The sequence below is a fragment of the Schistocerca serialis genome, chromosome 5 (assembly GCF_023864345.2).
Source record: "Schistocerca serialis cubense isolate TAMUIC-IGC-003099 chromosome 5, iqSchSeri2.2, whole genome shotgun sequence".
Classification (NCBI taxonomy): domain Eukaryota; kingdom Metazoa; phylum Arthropoda; class Insecta; order Orthoptera; family Acrididae; genus Schistocerca; species Schistocerca serialis.
In genome coordinates, this window is record NC_064642.1 from 405,274,721 (window position 1) to 405,297,213 (window position 22,493).

The window sequence follows — 22,493 nt, forward strand, 5'->3', positions numbered from 1 at the left end:
ACTAATTTTAAAATCAGTCACAGTGTATTTTTACAGCACTTTTGCCGTCCGTGTTTCAAGACATTAGTGAGAAGTTTCCAAGCAGTAACGTGTTACTCTTCCAGATACATTAGTGTGCTCTGTACCGTCCGCTGAGTTTCGCTATGTTCCATCGCCAAGAACAGCGTAGATGAGAATTTCCCAAGCATTGTGTTGTGATGTTATTAGTGTCTGACACACGTCTAAGGAGTGCGTCGCGAAATCTTGTTCTGTGAAGATGTATAAGATTTATAAAGTTTTTCATTTAAGTCTATAGTCGTATTTGAGGAATGCACAGAAAAACGGAATAATGAGTTTATGACCAATTCTGATGGCTAGCCGTCCGCAGTTAAAACGACTTTCAAATAACTTAGCAAGGCTGTGAGATACAAATGGGTTTACTTTTACTGGTAACGGAAAGAACGTTCGAAGTCCGTCTTTTCATGGGAAGAATGGGACAAGTCCAAGGTTTACTTCAACTGTTCACACTACACTTGTTAGGTCATCTTGGTTGCTGCTGCAAATATGATCGGTTGAGTTTCTTACTATATCTTGTTTCCTTACAAGTATGGCCGGTTGGGTTTCTTACTATATCTTGTTTCCCTTCAGGTATGGTGTTTAGTTTGAAGTGTCGTAGTAGTGTGGTCTTCTTACGATCTTTATACCGTGTGGACTGTCACAAGATGAAGGCGATATACCACCTGTTAATCAGTCAGCTACAAAGAGAAAAAATATGACAGAATGAGTAATCTTCGTAGTTTTCTTAGGGCAATTTCTCATGAGGTAGGCAGTGACTGAAAGTGCTCGTTGTTTGCGTCTTGCAAGCAAATCAACTCCATGGAAGAGGACAGCTTATTAATTTAAGTGACTGCAAGGACAGATTTTCCTATTTAATTAGCATAATTTCGGTGAAATTAATCGCTTGTAGAAGGCTTAGACATGTCATTCCAATGCCAGAGATTGCTCTTTACGATAGACTGTAAGAATCAAACGAAATGATACCATTAGTGAAATTCATGTTTACCAAACTGTCTTCTTTGCTTTGCATGGAATTATTGCTTTTCTGTTTCAACACTGCTCAAATATCCAAAAGTGATGCAGTATTTTATACTTAAACTGAAATTTGAGGGAGTAAAAGAGCGAATGAAATTGTAATTTTTTGCACTATAAGGCGAGTAAAATCCTTGATCCAGAAGGAGGCTCCTTGTAATATTCTGTGATTCGTGCTCAGGACAAAATAAGAACTATGTAGTCTTCATATACGGTCAGTCCCTCGTTCGTACCATTAAGAGATTAGATAGTATCGAAACAGTATTTCCAATAAGAGGACACTCTAACATGTAATGTGATAAAAACTTCAGTTTGCGAACAAAGAAAACTATTGCAGAGTTGCCAAAATTCTTTTGAAATAGCAAGATTGAATCTAAGGTCTTGCAAAGTCATTTCTGTTCAACAAGGAAATATCCGAGATTGAAGGACCTCCTTAAAAGCACGTTACAGAGCGAAGTGTTCTTTCGAAACACGGCCTCTCAGAGGTCTGGTTGTGAAGGAAAAGAAGCTGTTCAAATACAGGATTGCTTACAGTGGAGCCTGAACGTCAGCACATTTGGAACATTCTGGTGGTCTACTAGTAGACGTTGAGCCTCAGTATCAACCTCAAGGGCCCGACGAATTCTTATGGCCTCATCGAGCATGTAATTGTTTCTGTAGTATCAAATTTTTTTGGAACGTAAATCTCGACTTTTTTGGTAAGCAACTAATTCTGGGGATATATTTTCGTAGTTCCTGCCAATACCTTGTAAAAAATATGCAGTCTTTCAAGAACTGAAACAATTGTGTGGTCCGTCGTCAGGCCACGAGTGGCCTACCAGGACCATCCGACCGCCGTGTCATCCTCTGTGGAGGATGCAGATAGGAGGGGTGTGGGGTCAGCACACCGCTCTCCCGGTCGTTATGTTGGTATTCTTGACCGAAGCCGCTACTATTCGGTCGAGTAGCTCCTCAGTTGGCATCACGAGACTGAGAGCACCCCGTAAAATGGCAACAGCGCATGGCGGCCTGGATGGTCACCCATCCCAGTGCCGACCACGCCCGACAGCGCTTAACTTCGGTGATCTCACGGGAACCGGAGTATCCACTGCGGCATGGCCGTTGCCAGTTTTGTGGTCAAGGTACGAGAAATTTTTATTGCGCTCTACCACATAATGAACCAAAATCCAAGACCAACAAATAGAAACTTCCAATGGTAAACAAAACAAAAAAGGGAAGAAAGCTTACCAAAAAGTGATGAACTTACAGCGTTCTTTTCGTAGTGAGGTGTAAGTCTTTTGCTTGTATTGCCTTTTTCAGGAGTATCATAAAATTTCAATTATCCTTTTGTTCTAGTGTACATCATCTACAGTCATTAAATCTGGCATCATAATTATATTGGTTACACTCGATTGGGGTGTTTTATGTATTTTTTAAATCTTGAAATCTAGAATCTCCCCTCCTGAGAAATGTTTTTACTTCGTTTTTTCAGTGGGTTCTTCATTTGCGTTTCTAATGATTACTAGTTACGTTCTATTTTCGAACATGTTCAGACGTGTTGAAACAAAGAAGTCCTACTAAGGTTTATTTTACATAACTAATGAGTGCACATGTGATAAATACCTATAAAAGTGTATACGATCCTGAGGTAGTTGCAGAGCAACCTGTCAGTTAGGCCCTGTGCTTATCCTCCATAAGTCACTTGTGTTAAAACAAACCCGTAAAAAAGGTAAAATCAAATAATGATCAGTGTATAAAACAAAAACTAGTGTGGAAGAGAATCTCGCAGTTTACATCTCGAACACATTTTCTTGCTTATCAGTGTGCGAATTGTGTGAGTATTCCGTTGCTAGGGAGCACGTACAGTACAAGAGCTGTTCAACTCCACTGATAGGCGGTTCTTGTCGCCCCCGCACTTGTCTCATCGACCGGTACAAACGTTACTGTTTCAACGTGTATATCGAGGTATGTGTTTATGGAGTATCTTCGTGAAGTTCAAGAAAGCTTTTATCTGAAAACTCATTGTTTATTGAGCGGTTTTAATGCCTCCTTAAAGTTCCTTCAGTATATTAACTCTGGAATACTAAATCATCATGAAGTTTACTACTCCACATTTTATTCAAAGGAAGTTGCAATTTATAGGTCACCCATTATTTAATTATCATTATTAGATCTCCAATGGTTAGTCACATACGAATTAAGTACAAAATGTCCTGTTTTGCAACCTTAAAGTTACGATGTTTTAGTAATCTAGGGTTAAGGAAAAGACTCTTTGGATCCATTGTGTCTTCTGCTTCACACGGATTAAGTGTATACCGATAGCAGTTTTATTATTTGTGCCTAAGTGTTCCTTGAATCGAGTATGGAAATCACACCCTGTCTATCCTAACTAAAGCTCATCATATTCTGCACATTTTATTTTGTATACTCCTGACCTACTAAATTTTCCTGCCTAGTCGTCGAACGCCGAATTTAAGTTTCTTATTTTACGGAATGCTATTCTGACTGTTGTAGAAAACGTCTTGCTATCTATTGTCATACGTTTCCTCTAAATGTAAGCGATATGTATTTCGTGTCTTTCCTGCGCATGGTTTTGCTTCTCCGAAGTTCTTACATTTTCTTCAAATTATTTTATGCATTATGATTACGTCACTCGTTCTAAAGCCATTTGTCGTTGCCACTTCCTTGAGAATATCTCATTTTCGTAGTTTTTCGAATTCCTTCAACAGCAGTTTTAGAAATCTAAGAATCTTTTGTACTGTATAGAGTGGCTGACGTTTTCGCTTGTTATGCTATCCGAACACACGGTTTCATTTATACTTGGAACGTGTGTCCTCAATTTTTTTTAGAGATGGTAATGTCAAATGTTTATAGCCTCATTTTCTTCACTGTCAACTGTGAAGCTGACTTCTGAACGCATATCGTTGAATTCTGCTTCTAGGTGCTCTATATATACTTCTTTAAACAATATGATCGGGTCATCTATATGCACTGATGAGCCAAAATATTATGGCCACCTGCTTAATAGCTTGCTTGTCCGTCTTTAGAAGGAAACACATCACTGATTTTGCGTATCAGGGATTCTACAGTTTGTTAGTAGGTTTGTGGAGGTACGTGGAATTAGATGTCTACGCACAGGTCATGTGATTTGCGTAAATAACGGGCCGCTGACTTGCGTACGCGGTGATGACGCCCGACAGCGACTCAGACGTGTTCCACAGGATTTGCATCAGGCGAACGTGGTCACCGAGACATCAACGTGAGTTCACTACAATGCTTCTCAAACCACTGTAGCGCGGTGCTAGCTCCGAGGAATGCACAGAAAACGGAATAATGAGTTTATGACAAATTCTGATGGCTAGCCGTCGGCAGTTGAAACGACTTTCAAATAACTTAGCAAGGCTGTGAGATACAAATGGGTTTACTTTTACTGGTAATGTCATCGCTGTCGGGGAAGACACCAAGAATGAAGATAAGCAGGTGGTTCGAATCAGTCAGTTTGTCTTCAATTACTACCACAGGTCCCACGCAAGTGCAGGAGAATGTATCTCATAGCATAATACTGCTCCCATCAGCCTGCGCCCGTGACACGCTGCACGTTTCGAGCCTCCATTTGCATCTAAGACGGTGTTTGTGGAGACGACCATCGACCTACTATAGCAAAAATGTGATTCACCCGAAGAACCGACACGTTTCCATTGATCGACGGTCGAATCCCGATGGTCCCGTGCCGCTGCAATCATAGTTGACGATGTAGTTGTGTCAAGATGTGAACACGTAGGGGTGATCTGCCGTGGTGCTCTATGTTCAACAATGTACGATAAACGGTGTGCTCAGAAACACTTGTGTGTGCACCAAGCTTGTGTCCTTTCGGCAGAGATGCCGCAGATTAGCATCCACCCTACTTTAGAGAGGAGACAAGCCTCCGAACCCCACATTCTGTGAAGTATCGTCGACGTCAAACAATTTAGCGCCTAGTGCTAGTTTCACTGTTATTTTACCTCCTTCTGTAGTTGCTCACGACAGTAGCGCGTGAACATTCGACTTGCTTCGCTGTTTTCGAGACACTCGTTCACAGGTTCTGCGTAATAGTAATCTGCCTTTTGTCAGTTTCACTTACCTCAATGGATTTCCCCACTTGCAGCACGTATCTTCGCTAATGGGACACCCCTCCATGTCTGAACCGCTTACATTTGTTATCGCCTCACGTGCCCGCAACGTCACCAGCCTGTATCCAGAGTCACGGCGGACAGTGGTCATAATGTTTTTGGTTATCGGTGTGTATTTTATAACACATGGTTCCGTCTGTGAAAAGCGGATGGTTAATGAAGGATTTGTTTTCGAGCTCTACGATAAAATTTCAGCTAAGAAACCTGAAAGACAATTTCCCACCGTTAGACCATCGTTCTGTTTATAAAACTGGTTGTTAGACGTAAAAAGGTTGAAGCTTAATGAAATTCAGGCAGATCTAGCATTTAGTTTACTGCTCCAGGGCTTACTTTTTTGTTAGTTATGAGATTTTGCTTCATAATATGGAGCATTTATTTAATACGTATAGTAGCATATAGATTTACGGTGTCCAATGGTGCGAAATTAGCATCAAATGGTATTATGCAGACTTTCAATTCGTTAGCAAAAATAAATGCTTTGTTTATTACATGTGTATTCTAAAACACGTACACTTTTTCCAGTCTGCTTTTATTATGTGCTACTTGCATTTTGCACATTAGCTGCATATCTTTTTTTATGAATTTTTATTTGAGCTTTTGCTGTGGAAGTTCTAGAGTTCGTGTAGGTAAAGCGACGTTTTCCAGTTGGAGTAAACAGAAACGGTGTTCCCTCCAGTCTGTATTTTTAGTTTGTGTAAAACTTTTTGCTCGGGCCCTATTTATCTGCTCTTACTTCGTTGTCTGCGAAGTAGTTCTGTTTTCTCAATATGTTAATTTATAGTTACTAACTTGTCGCATTTACATCCTTTAACGGCTATGGCGTTGTCTTTTTTATAAGCTTATGACGTGAAACGTTATAAATTTTAAGCTGAACACTTACAATTTTAGGAACAATTTCGTAACAGTCTACAAAAGCAAGTGTCTGAAATGCTCGAACACTGTACGTTCTGCTTGCTGATGATTCGCCCGATGATAAAAAGCCTATAATAGTAGTGTCCTTAACCTTCTCTCTTATGTTATGTTATGTTAACCGGGGACCTAGAGACGACGGAGAAGCTCCGTCCCCGCCGCAGCCGCAGTGGTGCGCAATCCCACGACGACCACCACAGTCCACTTCACCCCTCCGCCGCCGTTACTGTGCGGTTCGGCCCCCGGTGGACCCCCCCAGGGAACTTCTCACACCAGACGAGTGTAGCCCCTATGTTTGCGTGGTAGAGTAATGGTGGTGTACGCGTACGTGGAGAACTTGTTTGCGCAGCAATCGCCGACATAGTGTAGGTGAGGCGGAATAAGGGGAACCAGCCCGCATTCGCCGAGGCAGATGGAAAACCGCCTAAAAACCATCCACAGACTGGCCGGCTAACCGGACCTCCACACAAATCTGCCGGGCGGATTGGTGCCGGGGACCAGGCGCTCCTTCCCGCCCGGAAAGCCGCGCGTTAGTCCGTACGACCAACCGGGCCGGCACCTTCTCTCTTAGTGAAATCAATAGTAACACTAGTCTGTCCACTTGATCAGTTTCACCACCTAAGTAGGTAGTTACGATGTTACGATGCCTGTATCATTAAGAAGAACAATGGAATGTTCCTTCAGACACGCATGGATATCCAAAGGAACATTGCACAGTTCTTCGTAACAACACAGGCACTGTAACATCATAGTTATCCACCGTGCCGGCCGGTGTGGCCGTGCGGTTCTAGGCGCTTCAGTCTGGAACCGCGTGACCGCTACGGTCGCAGGTTCGAATCCTGCCTCGGGCATGGATGTGTGTGATGTTCTTAGGTTAGTTAGGTTTAAGTAGTTCTAGGTTCTAGGGGACTGATGACCATAGATGTTAAGTCCCATAGTGCTCAGAGCCATTTGAACCATTTAGTTATCCACCGTTACCGAACAGCGACTTTCCACTGAAATTTCCTCCCGTATACGGGAATTACAGAATGTGTGTATAAGTACAGATTGGGATCACGAACGACGATATGAGTAAGTTTAGATTTGACCTTTAGTAGTACACGAACAGCCAAAGCGTTAAGGCGGCCGCTCACGTAAAACGGGAAATTCAGATGAAGGTAATAAAAGTCTACGAATGTTTATTACGTTCGTCATATAATTGTTAAAATCAGTTTGTATATCATATAATAGTGCTTAAATTAGTGAAATTAAATTCGTTAGGTGTTATGTTTACGTATATTACGAAAATAAAATAATACTTTCAATGCATTACTCTGACGTGATTAAAGTCATGGAATACTTCCTAATTCGTGTCGGACCTCCTTTCGCACATCGTAGTGTATCAACTCTACGTGACATAGACTCCACAAGTCATTGCAAGTCCCCCGCGGAAATAGAGAGCCACGCTGCCTCTATAGCCGTCCATAATTGCGAAAGGGTTGCCGGTGCAGGATTTTGTGCACAAACTGACCTTTCGATTGTGTTCCATAAATGTTCGTTGAGATTCGTGTCAGGCGTGCTGATGGCCAGAAAATTCGCTCGAACTGTCTAGAATGTTATTCAGACCAATAGCGAAGAATTGTGGACCAGTGACAAGGCGCATTGTCATCCAAAGCAATTCCATCGTTGTTCGGGAACATGAAGTCAACGAATGGCTGAAAAATGGTCTCCAAGTCGATGATCGGCTCAGTTGGGCCAGAGGACCCAGTCCGTTCCATGTAAAGACAACTCACACCATTATGGAGCCGCCACCACCACCTTGCACAGTGCCTTGTTGACAACTTGGGTTCGTGGCTTCGTGGGGTCTGCTGCACACTCGAACCCTACCATCGGCTCTTACCAACTGAAATCGGGAGTCATCTGACCTGGCCACGGTCTTCCAGTGATCAAGGGCCCAACCGATGTTGTCCCAAGCCCAGCAGTGGCGCTGCAGATGAAGTCGTGCTGCTAGCAAAGGCTCTCGTGGCGGTCGTCTGCTGCAATAGACCACTAACGCCACATTTCGACGCATTAGCCTAACTAATATACGTACTTCGTACGTCCCACATTGATTTCTACGGTAATTCACGCAGTGTTGTTTGTGTATCAGCACTGACGACTCTAAGCAATCACCACTGCTCTCGGTGTTAAGCTAAGGCTGTCGGTCACTGAGTTGTCTGTGGTGAGAGGTAATGCCTGAAATTTGGTATTCTCTGTATGCTCTCGGCACTGTGGATCTCGGAATTTAATTCCCTAACGATTTCCGAAATGTAATGTCCCATGCCTGCGGCTCCATCTACCACTCTGTGTTCAAATACTGTTAATTCCCGTCGTGAGGCGATAGTCACAACGGAAAACTTTTTACATGTATCACCTCAGTAAAAAATGACAGTTTCGCCAATGCACTGCCGTTTTATACCTTGTATATGTGCATATCGCTATCTCCCGACTTCGGTCGCCTAAGTGTATGGGCACATACTGGTGAATAGCGGTGCTGCGGATGACCAATGCTACAGGAACCGCATGAATTTTTACCGGTTCAGGCAGGGGGGGGGGGGGGGGGGGGGGGATGCAACATCCTTTACAAACTGAGGTGCAAGCATAGTCATAAACGCAAAAATAGGTGGAAATGTAAGAGCAAGTCCTTTTTCGTGTTTCTATGCAGGAATTCACGTCTCGTATAGGTTTGTAATTTTGCTTCATCGAGTTTTCATTCTCATTTTAAGTATAAGTGACTGTCAGAACAATACGTATCTGTATCTAGCTGTCCCTAACACTGATGGTTCAAATGGCTCTAAGCACTATGGGACTTAACATCTGAGGTCATCAGTCCCCTAGAACTTAGAACTACTTAAACCTAACTAACCTAAGGACATCGCACACATTCATGCCCGAGGGAGGATTCGATCCTGCGGTTCCAGACTGAAGTGCCTAGAGCCGCTCGGCTACACCGGCCGGTTAACACTGATGATCGATGGTTTGAATGAATATTGGTGTAACTACAAACGCACGAAACTAGGCTGGTTGGGGTAGAAGTTCTTGATCCACCTTTGCAGTAGCAGAGTGGGAGGGCAGTCGAATTTAGTGTCCGAAGCCAGCTGTGGTGGCGACAGTTTGTCGCCACACTTGGATGTACGTCCATAGATGTGTGACTCCACGAATGGGCCTTTTATAATCCGAGCGTACTTTCATACTTTCGGACGTTAACCGAGTGGAAAATGTTGAGCCGAAAGAACCAGGCGCTTCCCCTCCTGTACGCTCACTGAAAGAGACGCCTGCTGTTATTGGCCACACAGAGCAAAGCCATATAGATGAGCAATTTTTCTGCTGCAATATCTTCGTGTTGCTATGCCGCTTCTGCTAGAGAGCGCTAGCAAAGTTACACGCATTCTGAGTTCAACAGCGTTGAGTAGCAGGCGTATTTTGAAAAATGGCCAGGAAATATGTTTTATAAGTATGATATGCGATTGATGGAACTGGAGTCTGAATATTTGTGGTGTAGTTACGGAAAGAGAAGCTAAGGAAATTATTTGTGAGTTTTTCTGGAATTTTGAGAGATTCAGGTAAGCACGCAAGTGCATAGCATTGTTTTGTGTTATTGAGATTGTAGTAATGAAGCTCAGATAAGAGTACTATTATATGGATCGTTCTCAGGGGGGATTCCGAGATTCCTCTTGCTTACAATTATTTCTGTAAGTCATGTTATGTAAATAATATTGTCGACATTGAACTGATCATTAAAGCATTACTTCTGAATATAGTTTCATTTGAATTTTGTCAGAAGTCATTTCTTATCCGTTAAAATTCCCACAATTCATTCAGTTTATCAAGTACATACAACACTGCACTTTGTGGCACGGAATTCCCACTAGTGGTTTTTATTCTTGCTTTTCTGCTGCATGCTCTGCGCTACTTTCGAGAAATCTGCAAAAATGTTTGTCGAGGCAAGAAGTAAGTGAAAATACAGCTTAGTGCCAAGAATTTCTTTGTGAGCTCAACTGCGCATTTATTTCAGAAGTTAGGTTACTTTCATGGTAGCACTGAATATTTATAGAAACAGTTAGCTATACTTTATAGAGAGCATTGAGCAAATCCTATTAAGTCTTTGTGCAACTCATTATTGTTAGAATTTTGCACAGTACACGAGTTTAAGTTAGGGACTAGTTTGTTTGGTATTCATTTTTGAGAAGTTTTGGTAAACAGTTTTAGGAAGATTCTCTCAGATAGAGAGAAGCGGACAGGCAGTTAATTTACAAAGGCACCGGGGTGCGGACAAGTCGGAACACACGTTCAGTCGATGCTCTGTGGATTAATAAGTGTGGCTTGATGTTTTTGTGGACAGGTGAACAGTAATTTTTGGCGGGGAGTCAGTTTGATTTTGAGTTGGGATTCCCTATAATGATTAAATTCAATCGATAGGTGCAGTGCGGAACCCTCGCAAGTGGTGCTTTTAGTATCGTTTCTCTACTGTCATAACAATGAACACTGGCCCTCCTATCTCTCCTCGATCTTAACGCTCTTTTCTGAATAACACGACAGACACACAGGTCCCTGGCAGAACGAAATCTTTTGCGTCCCACTCCATCGTTCAGACCCCTTCCCGAAGTCCTTCTCAGTAGCAGGCTGGAACAACCTCACGCCTTATTTTAGAGAACTAAATAACATTTCCAGCTTCAGAAGACGTGTAATGACATATCTACTAAAGCAGTAGTAAGTTACCACCGTCCCTGTACGCACTCGTTATCCCTGTACACTCCTCTTTGCAACCTGATCTTCCTCATTTCCTAGTGTTCTTAGCCAGTGTAGTCTTCCTAAATTTCCTTTTTCCAAAATTCTCTGCATCGGAAAACATGTATACTGTAGAGCTGTAAATTTTTCTAATATCTGCTACAATTATAATTATTATTAATATTACAAATACTGTCATTATTACTGTTATCATTGTTAATGATCGCATTATGAGTGGCAGCATCTGCAGTGGTACAGATAATGCCAGTATTAACTTCGTTAGTTGATATTCAGTATAGTTTACCCACACTGCCATTTCACATTCTCAAATCATTTTAATACTAGTTGTCATGCTAAAGTTGTTATTTCTTAGGTAACTATGATATAATAGATTTTCTGTGTGTACAATCCTGCTCTGATGTAAGAGAGGACCTGACGGTCCTGATCAGATCAGTTAAAAAAATTAAGATGGAACCAAACTTGGTCCTTAATGGGCCATATTCACTTCAGGCATCGTGTGGCCAGTTCCGTGAGTCTCTTCGCTCTGAGACACGAGCCAGCTTTGACTATTCATGTATTAAAGGAAAGTGGCGACCTTCGCTTTGATCACTCTGTGAGTTTGAATCTTTGTTCGTCAACAACTCCGCGTTCATGTTGGTGTCTGTCCTTTATCCACCTAGTCCTTGCTGAAAAATAATTGTTAGTACCTTATTACCGCATGCTTGTCTGGAACCATAGGATAAATTGCAGGAGTACGCTCCAGCTGCTAATTAAATCGTCATTGCGCAGCTACTTAGTTCGTTGAATTTCTCCAGAACATGCATCTCAGCACGCTTTTCCTCCTGTAATCACTGAGCTCATGTAGTCTGTGCGAGAAAATTACTTGAAATATTTAGTGAAGTGTAAATCCCCATCGGTCGTTCTGGTGTTAAATAAATTTACTACGTGCATTTTTCTCCTTATGGTGGAAACTAGGGCTAATATTCAATTAATATTCACAGAAATTAACGATTTGGCACTCGTGTCCACATAGAGAACATTACGCACGGTATTTGTGTAGCCGATAGCTCTCACCTACAAAATATCCGTGGTGTAAGGCGATAGGCAGTCCAGCCACCAAACAGGAAGGGGCGGGGAAGAATTCTCTTAGAGTATATTAAGGAAAAAATAGAAACGAAAACTCAGCTTCAGCAGCCAGTGAGCTAATGCCGACGTTGTCAAGATGGTAATTAAATCGAGTTGAGTTATTTGATAGAACTGACGAACTGAAAACGGAAAAGTTTTTTTAGAGAGAGTGGTTACTTGTTCCTTCTGTCCATTTCTGTGCGAATGTACTAAAAGAGCCCCCATTCCGACATAAAACTGTATTGGCTGCTGCCAAACATCTCAATACATTTTTTATCTGGTCCAAAGATGAGCAAAATGCGGCACTGGTTTAGAAACGGTTCGCTGGTAACATAAATGCGTGCGCGTCTGAATCATACTTAAGAGTATCTGTACTCAGAGTAATTTGGTTATACTACAGACATTTGTGAGCAGACTGGAGGAAGATAACGGAGCCATCAGCGATCGGCTAGTTTATCTTTCCTATTTACGGCTAGTGAAATTTGTCTGAGATGTTGGTGAGTGCAGGAGGTAAGTCTTTGGAGGGGTGTGGGGTAATGAGTCGCGCCTCGACTGTCAACGCGAACGGTCACGCCAGCGAGTTCTGCATTGGCTTGGCATGGGATAGCGCGAAGGTTACACGGTGTGTGCTTTTAGCGGAAAGTAGTGGCCTGTATGAGGAAGTAAATACGCCCGGCCCTGCTGAAGAGGAACGAGTACGCCGTACGCTGCAGCTTGTGGAGGTTTCAGTACGGGCTGTTGGCACGGTGCAACGTGCTAGTTGCAACCCGTAAGGAATTATGGAATGACGGCCTCGGTGTATGTATGAGACGCATAGGCGGGAATCGTTAGAGGCTATCCATTCCGGTTTTTGTAGATGAGCATTGAAATCAGAAACCTGCTGCTACGGTGAGCATAATTATTATTTGCTTCTGTAGACTACTACGAAACGAACTAAGTAGCTGCGCAATGAATCTTCCGCTATCGCCAGCTGTTCTAGTTAGTCGTTGAGCAGTTTGAATTGTCTGACGGTATTTATTGATCTGATCTCTGTGTCGGCTCTTTAACAATTTCACGGAGAGTGTTTTCTGTGTACGGTTTGTCTGGCGTTTTGGTATCTCACGTGTTTGTTTAATTGGTGGCTGGTGTCAGGAACTTGTATTTCAGTAACAAAATGTTTCCTTGCGGCGCCAACGTATTAACGTGGGGCCAGCATAATTCAGTTTAGGTTCTCATTTATGTTATTATTGTATTTAATAGTCAGACCGGCTGGTAATTGAATGTTTTAGTCTGTTGTAGACTTGTCGAAAATCCCATGCTAAACTGGCGGTTTGCGAGTCGGCTGTAGTGTACCGGCCAGGTCATGTATGAGCGAAATGTGAAGCAGCTCGCACTATTTTAGAGCTGAGAACCAAATCTTCAGTTATTTTATTGCAGATTGTACTTATCATCTGCGGAAATTTTGAAGTCTACCTGTTACTGTGATTCCTTTGTTAAACTTTTTGCTTCCGTTTAAAGTGTCTCGTTAATTATTCAAATACCTTGTTGTCAAATAGCGTGTGTTTAAGACAGCCCTTCATACCTGTCCCAGAATTAACTTTTCAAGTACTAGTTACTTATTGAGTTTTTAATTGCCTTTCTTTAATTAGCTCTTCAGGCATCATTCATTGTGGTTACTATTTCTTAAAATCAGCCCTTCAGGAGTTAGTGGCCACAGTTTTATATCTGTGGTTGGAATTAACCGTTCAGGCGTTATTGGTTGTGGTAGTGCCAGTTTCTTTAAATCAGCCCTTCAGGCGTTATTGGTTGTTGTCTGCTATACCTCAAAATCAGACCTTCTGGCGTTTTTCTTTGAGAATTTGTTGTATTTCAGTCTTAGTTGTTTTTTATATTACCCCTTCAGGCGGTGCCTGAAAAAAATTTTCCTGGCTAGATTGTTACCTGTGTTTTTAAAATAACTCATAAATTGTTAGAGACCACTAGCTTGCACTGTCAAGACTAACATAATAAATAAAGTTTGTGTTACCTACCCATCAACTATGTGCAAATGAATAAAACCGGCCCACTCCTTACTTTGGTTATCTAGTCGCGTGGCACCGGGTAGGATACCCATTCGCGCCTATCAGTCACAACAGTTACAGAGTCGGCTAAGAATAACTTGAAATATCACAAAAATGAGGCGTCCACTCGTGGTAATGTATGATGTCCCTTAACGCTGTGTAAGTGGTATGGTCGCAAGTTCTATTTAGCCCTGGCAGTCCTTGTTTCATCCGTCAAAGCAGGTTCCTACACGCACGGCTCAAAAATTGCAACGTTGGGCTTTGTTACTTTCGCAGTATCAGTATGAAATTATGTGCAGTCCTACGGCAAACCATGGCAATGCAGAGCACTGTCTCTCCTTCCGATTGGCCCAGACGCTGATTTTTATGCATTTGCGCATCTAGTTGCCAAATCGATGCTTAGGACTCTGAATTGCCGGAATCTTTTCTTTTACCCTACAGACAAGGTGCACAGCCCACGGCAGGAGACCCAGATCTCCAGATTTTGTTGCATTACATTCGCACGTCTTGGACTCATTCATTGAACAGTAACCAGAACTCAGTTGTGCGCCAATATTTTGCACGTCGGCATAACCTTTCAGTTCAACAGGGTGTGATTCTAGTTCATAATGACAGTGGACAATCGCATGTGCTTATTCCCAAAGTATTGCAAAAGATGTGTTGCGATTGCTCCAGCCGCCGGCCGGAGTGGCCGAGCGGTTCTAGGCGCTTCAGTCTGGAACTGCGCGACCGCTACGGTCGCAGGTTCGAATCCTGCCTCGGGCATGGTTGTGTGTGATGTCCTTAGGTTAGTTATGTTAGGTAGTTCTAAGTTCTAGGGGACAGATGACCTCAGCTGTTAAGTCCCATAGTGCTCAGAGCCATGTGAACCATTTTTTGATACATTTGTAAATAATGTTTTCTAATGCCAATGACCTTAGCTTTTTGCATCTTCATTTTCTCTGTGTGAATACCCAAGGTGTAGACCATCTGTGAGACTGTTCTAATCGACGTAAGTTTCTGAAGTCACAGTAGAAATCATCTTCGACCGTGCCTCATTTGTCATTCATCTTACGTAATGATCATAAACATAATCACTGACTGAAGGAAGCTTTCCTGGTAAAGTAAAAAGTACTGCAATGACAGCAGTTCAACGAATCACAGCAAATGTTTACGCCATATATGATTTCAAATGAGCTCTTTATGTACCGATTTTTACACGAAAAAAAAATTTCGCAGTTCTCTGTATCTGTTCTGTCCCTTCCCGGGCCAATACAAGAGGATATGTGCTTCAGCTGTGAATCATGATGAGCCAACGTCAAATCATCTGTCAGTCATGGCAAGAATATCTTTCGCGAACCGTTGTTTTTGTTGATTAACTGATACAGGTATGTTCTGGTGAGACTGGGTCTTGTATGGAAACTCGTAAACGGTGACTTTGAAGATTTGGAACATACTGTTAAAAGCTCACCGAAGGGATCTACTCGCTTTAAGCTGAATAACATCTGTCGGTGACATTTGGAAGTAACTGTGAAGCTTATGTATCCGATTTTGACGGCATTACCAGTAAAATGCCGAACTGTTGCTCAGTAACATCACTCGGCGTTCCTGCGTAAGCTATTTCATTCCAAACTTTTGGGAGATTGTCTTTTTAACTCACGTTTTCTATCTCGCTGCTGAGTCCATTCCTCGGGTCATTCTACGTTCAAAATCCAATGAGTTGACATCAAATGCAAATTAATAGGGAATCATAAAGAAGAAAGGTCCAATTCGATAACATGTGAAGAAACAAGAAGCAGGAAAAGAAAGAACTAGTCAACAGGTACAATTTACGTGGGCAGGCGCCACATAGGACTAATATTGAAAGATAATACGTACAGACCAGCCAAGTTTCAAAGTCTGTGCCACGAACATGTAATTAAAAACTATCTCTAATTGAAAAAGATCAGTATGATTAAAAAACGAGTCTTTCAATATCGCAAAAGGAAGCTGAATAAACGTACAATTATAAGTGGAAAACGTTACACAAAATTACAGGCAAATCGTCACCCACGTCCTTGATTTACTTCTTTTAAAGGAAACAGAAGGCGAATAACATTATTAGTGAGGGTGACATTGATCCTCGGTTCGCTTTCTAGTCATGGAACATCAAGTGAAATTTGAACCTTGTGATTTTTTTTTTCAGCAGGTGGAACGGCAGTTACCAAAAAATATATTTTGCTGACTATTTTACTAGAATCCGTCAATAGCTACTAGCTATTGTTAAATATTTGTTGAGCCGACCGGTGTGGCCGAGCGGTTCTAGTTGCTTCAGTCTGAAACCGCGCGACCGCTACGGTGGCAGGTTCGAATCCTACCTCGGGCATGGATGTGTGTGATGTCCTTAGGTTAGTTAGATTTAAGTAGTTCTAAGTTCTAGGGGACTGATGACCTCAGCTGTTAAGTCCCATAGTGCTCAGAGCCATTTGAACCATTTTAAATATTTGTTGTTCACGATCGATACGAGACTGTATAAAATATTAGCTACATTTTTGTATGAATGTGATACATTTCTTTCAACAGAACATTAGTATCAGCATCAAAAGAAAATGTAAGATACCTGTGTTGTGAAATCTTGTAATATGAACGTAGCTGTAAGATCAAAATAAATAAATGTCAGACTCATCCCAATTGAGGACAACTACAGTGAATGAAATAATTATGAGTTTCATGTAATTGTGATGTTGTTGGACATTGTAATGACTGACGACACAACAGTGGGATGAGCAAACCGTGCGGTAGAAGAGCATTTGATCACCACCAGACTGTGTGGCCAACCCATGCGAGGCTCATCATGTGTCACAGTGCAAAACTTCTAGTATGAATCCTCTGATCCCGAAAGAAACCACACAATAGAGTCAACAGTCTTAGGCAATAGTGTTGAACAGCAGCAGCGACAACAGGTCAGCAGCCATACCAAATAACATTACGTCCTCGTTATGAGAAACAGACGCTACCATCCCACAAGTGTACCGCTGCTCGCCACCAGTCACAGAGCACGGAGATAGTATGGACATAGGAGTACAGCCAGTGGGCGCCCGAATCATGGGAAGAGGCGTCCTAAACTACAGAGTTGCGGTGCACGTTGGTACACAGTTATGTCAGGACTTCAAGAGCCATATGGGGGCGATGCTTCCCGTTGCCGATAGGGCACCGTATAAACCGTAGGTTGGTTTATCCTTACGTGTGGAACGTTTACTAGGGACGACATGCGTCGGGTCATACTTTACCCTGGTCTTTCCTCTATCGTATTTTGTAACGTAATGCGCCAAGAGTTACGAATAAATATCCTAAAATATTACTAGTAAGATTCTAAAATTACGGTTTATCTTTGACGTGTAACTTCGTGGGTGTGGATCGTTGAAAGATGGTTTTACTAGTCGAGGAAGGCATGTTCAGTGCACATTTTCATGGGACGACACAGATGAAGAAGTAGTAATAGCCACCAGCAGAGAACATCGGCTGAACCAGAGAGAATAAACTTGCAAGCGGAATTTTTTATTTAACGCAGAACAACGAATTTTTATGAATCAGGGATGATGGTTTCTTCTACTTCAGGAATATAAATGGACTTCAGAAAAGACTGAAAACGTTGTATACAAGCAGGAAGATAACGAAATATTACGCAAAATGTGAAAAAAACATCCTTTGTTTATTTTATTTTATTGTAAAAATGTCTAGGGAATAATAACTGTTAAATTATATGCAGTGATTTTTGTTTTAATACAGGTCAATCTAGCAACTAATGTATCCAGTAAACTGAAACATTACATATTTTTTATTACTTCTAGAAACTTTGAAACGATTTTCATACCAATAAACTCTGAGTCCGATGAATCATCGTTAGTATGATCTACGAACAGTCTTAAAAAATACGTCGTCTGCAGGAGACCAGAGATGAGAGAAACTTGGTAAGAGTGTCACCAAATTATTATAACACTGAAACTTCCTGGCAGATTAACACTGCTTACTGGACCGAGACTCTAACTCGGGACTTTTGGCTTTCACGGGAAAGTGGTCTACCATCTGAGCTACCCAAGGACGACTCACGACCCGTCCTCACTGCTTTACTTCCGCCAGTCCCGAGTTCGAGTCTCTGTCCGGCACACAGTTTTAATCTGCTAGAAAGTTTCATATCAACGCACACTCCACTCCAGAGTGAAAATTTCATTCAGGTATTATAACACTTTTTTCCCTAGCTGTGATTGACAGGTGCAATGCGTAACAGCTAGAACTGTTACGGATTCATCATGTTTTTGCCAAACAAGTGATAAGTGATGCGCCTAATACATCTGCCCCGCCATCCCTGAACGGAGGAGGTTATGTCCTATCCGATCTGTGCTGCGAACAGGCTCTCTGTAACTCACAATAATGCACCAACCCGTTTCTATCGAATATTGACGTAATTGTTTGAAGAATAAGCCATATTCTAACTGATTATATCTTTTCATGTATTCAAGCAAAAACTGTTGCCTCGAACATACTTCATCCGCTCAATAAGGTATGTCAGGACTGATATAGTAAGGATTACCGATTTTTGTATACCGGACAAAAAATAATTTGCCACTCCCAGGAGACATAACGTAGTACCGCGTAGAACCAGCTATAGCCGTGGTTTTAGTACGGCCAGGCAGAGATTCTAAAGTTTCTTATGGTTTGCCATATTCAGCTAAAGCCACTCATTGATCATTTGCAGCGACAGAGCTACAGAACTGTGGGTATGTTGAGTGTTGTGTTTCACTCGATGCTCGAAAAGACCCAGTCATTTTCTATAGGACTAAGATAAAGTGATTCAGCGGGTCAGTCGATGTGTTACAGGGTGCCTGAGGGTTTGTCAAACGATGAACGTATGTATACACCCGCGTGAATATGGCTGTTGTCATCTTGGAAGAAGGGAGTGTCAGTCCAAAAACTTTCGTGGTTGGAATAATAAAAAAAGAGAAAAGTTTAACTGGTGGTTTTAATGCTTCACGTGTTCTGCATAGTTTCCCACCACCTGAACACAACACGCAGGAAGTTCATACAACCATTTGAAACAGTCATGAAACTTCTTGTTTGGGATGTTATTCAACTTGCGGGTCACGTTATACATCTATATCTATATCTAAATCTACATACTCCGCAAACAACCATACGGTGTGTGGCGGAGGGTTCCTCGTACCACAACTAGCAACTTCTCTCCCCGTTCCACTCCCAAACAGAACGAGGGAAAAGTGACTGCCTATATGCCTCTGTGCGAGCCCTAATCTCTCTTATCTTTGTGGTCTTTCCGCGAAATGTAAGTTGGCGGCAGTAAAATTGTACTGCAGTCAGCCTCAAATGCTGGTTCTCTAAATTTCCTCAGTAGCGATTCACGAAAAGAACGCCTCCTTTCCTCTAGAGATTCCCACCCGAGTTCCTGAAGCATTTTCGTAACACTCGCGTGATGATCAAACCTACCAGTAACAAATATAGCAGCCCGCCTCTGAATTGCTTCTATGTCCTCCCTCAATCCTACCTGATAGGGATACCAAACGCTCGAGCAGTACTCAAGAATAGGTCTCCTTCACAGATGAACCACATCTTCCCAAAATTCTACCAATGAACCGAGGACGACTATCCGCCTTCCCCACAACTGCCATTACATGCTTGTCCCACTTCATATCGCTCTGCAATGTTACGCCCAAATATTTAATCGACGTGACTGTGTCAAGCGCTACACTACTAATGGAGTATTCAAACATTACGGGATTCTTTTTCCTATTCATCTGCATTAATTTACATTTATCTATATTTAGAGTTAGCTGCCATTCTTTACACCAATCAAAAATCCTGTCCAAATCACTTGTATCCTCCTACAGTCACTCAACGACGACACCTTCCCGTACGCCACGCTGACTTGAAACTCGGTTATGCTGTCAAAGCAATGACCCTTCAGTAGAATATCTGCGCTTTGTAGTTTTGTAGTAAGTTCATATACATAACACAGTCTCGTCAGACGTGATGACTTTTTCCAAAAAAGAACTGATCGCGTTTTTCACTTCAAGACGCAGTAGCATCCACAGGCAAATGTCTTGAACACTTGATTTAAAGATTTGGGTTCAACAACGGAGGCGACATACTACGGTTGTACATTCACTACGTATTACTGCCTGCTTACAATTGGCTGGTCGAATGCACAGCTTTTGTCTAAAGCTGTTAGTTCGAGCTGCCACTCTAATTACTGTGCTGACGTCCCTTATACGCCACGAATAAAATCAGACAAGGAACTTTTTGGACGGATGGTGTAGTCACCACGAAGATAAGAAGAAAGAACTAGACTTGGTCAACGACAATGTTAAAATAAACGTACAGGCTCACGTAAACAGAAGTCTGAATGAAGGATTACAAGTTATCATTCGAAACATACCCCTAAAATATCACAGAAGCACCTCTAGCTTGCACTACACGCCCTATACACATTAGGCGAAACAGCTCGTTGGCCTGTCGGGGCATTCGATGCCTTGCATTGGTTGAAAATACGCAAAATCGCCATTCGTCGGTCCTTATTTCACGCTGCCGATCATCTAGCGTCTAGTTTCTGTGTTGTTTGACGCACGGAAGATACCAAAGGATCAGTGACTGCAGTTCCTTGTCAGTGTTCGCTCTGACTCTGGCGGAGGTAGACATCCGTTTCAGTTTCCTGACGGCAGGAATTCCTGTCGTATTTGAAACCGATTGTCACTGACAAGGAGTTATGATCGTCTCCGGTCCCCGTCACTCAGGGCATATTTACCATCACCGTTCTTACGGCGAGGTACATTGCTGGGCGTTGTACACCATTCCAAATAGACACGTTGGATAGCCTGCACTGATACACCAACAAATCGTGTGACTTTATTCACTGTGTGGTAATGGGCGCTTCGAATCACCATAGCTCCTTTCGGCTCTCTTACTGCACTGATTCCAAATAACCGACTGGCACTTGCATATCACATCACTGTGATCACTGGTGGATGTACGAGTAAAACGTAAAATTAAATAAGTAAATTTTAGGGTAAGAACTGAGCACAGTCTCACTGAGGGCATCCAGAGGCGTTATGCACTCAAGAGCCAAGGAAACAGGTATACCTGTCTAATGTCATGTATGGCCCCTGTGAGCATGCAGAAGTGCAGCAATACGACGTGGAATGGACTCTACTAATGTCTGAAGTAGTGCTGCAGGGACTGACAACATAATCCTGAAGGGCTGTCCATAAATCCGTAAGAGTACGAGGAGGTCAAGATCTCTTCTAAACAGCACTTTGCACGGAATCCCAGATATGCTCAATAATATTCATATCTGGAGAGTTTGGTGGCCAGCAGAAATGTCTAAACTCAGAAGAGTGCTCCTGGAGCCCCTATGTAGCAATTCTGGACGACTGGACTCTCGTATTGTCCTGCTGGAATTGCCCAAACCCGTCGGAATGCACAATGGGCATGAATGAATGCAGGTGATCAGACAGGATGCTTACGTACGTGTCACCTGTCAGAGTCGTATCTAGATGTATCCGAGATTCCATATCACTCCAACTGCACGCGCCCCACACCGTTACAGAGCCTCCGCCAGCTTGAACAGTCCCCTGCTGACATGCAGGGTCCATGGATTCATAAGGTTGTCTCTATATCCGTAAACGTTCATCCACTCGATACAATTTGTAACAAGACTCGTCCGACCAGGCAACATGTTTCCAGTCACCAACAGTCCAATGTCGGTGTTGACGGGCCCAGGCGAGGCGTAAAGCTTTGTGTCGTGCAGTCATCGAGGGTGCACGAATGGGTCTTCGGTTCTGCAAGCCCAGATCGACGATGTTTCGTTTAATGGTTCGCACAATGACACTTGTTGATGGCTCGACACTGAAATCTGCAGAAATTTGCGGACGGGTTGCGCGTCTGTCACGTTGAACGATTATCTTCAGTCGTCGTTGGTCCCGTTCTTGCAGGGTTTTATTCCGGCCGCAGCGATGTCGGAGATTTGGTGTTTTACCGGATTATTCACGGTACACTTGTGAAATGGTCGTAGGGGAAAATCCCCACTTCATTGCTGCCTCGGAGATGCTGCGTCCATCGCTCGTGTGCCGACTATAAAACCACGTACAAGCTCACTTAAATCTTGATAACCTATCATCGTAGTAGCAGTAATCGATCTAACAACTGCGCCAGATACTTGTCTTACATAGGCGTTGCTGACCGCAGCGCCGTATTCTGCCTGTTTACATACCTCTGTATTTGAATACGCATGCACATACCAGTTTGTTTGACGCATGAGTGTAGGTAGAAAAGCACACTCCATGTTCCAACACCGAAGTCTCCGCGAGATGAGGGAGCCATAGAGCGGTCTTGGATCAGGAACATTCAAAAAGCTTTCGTTGACACGTGGTGTCCCTGCCAAGAGGCGGCTCCATCGTCATCGTGGTGGATATATTGCTTCATGGGTGGCCAG

At 42.7% G+C, this 22,493-nt stretch overlaps 1 pseudogene; it reads right to left on the reverse strand.

Moving 5' to 3' along the window:
- Nucleotides 1-2,056: 2,056 nt before the first annotated feature.
- Nucleotides 2,057-2,174, reverse strand: LOC126482589 (5S ribosomal RNA; annotated as a pseudogene).
- Nucleotides 2,175-22,493: the final 20,319 nt, after the last annotated feature.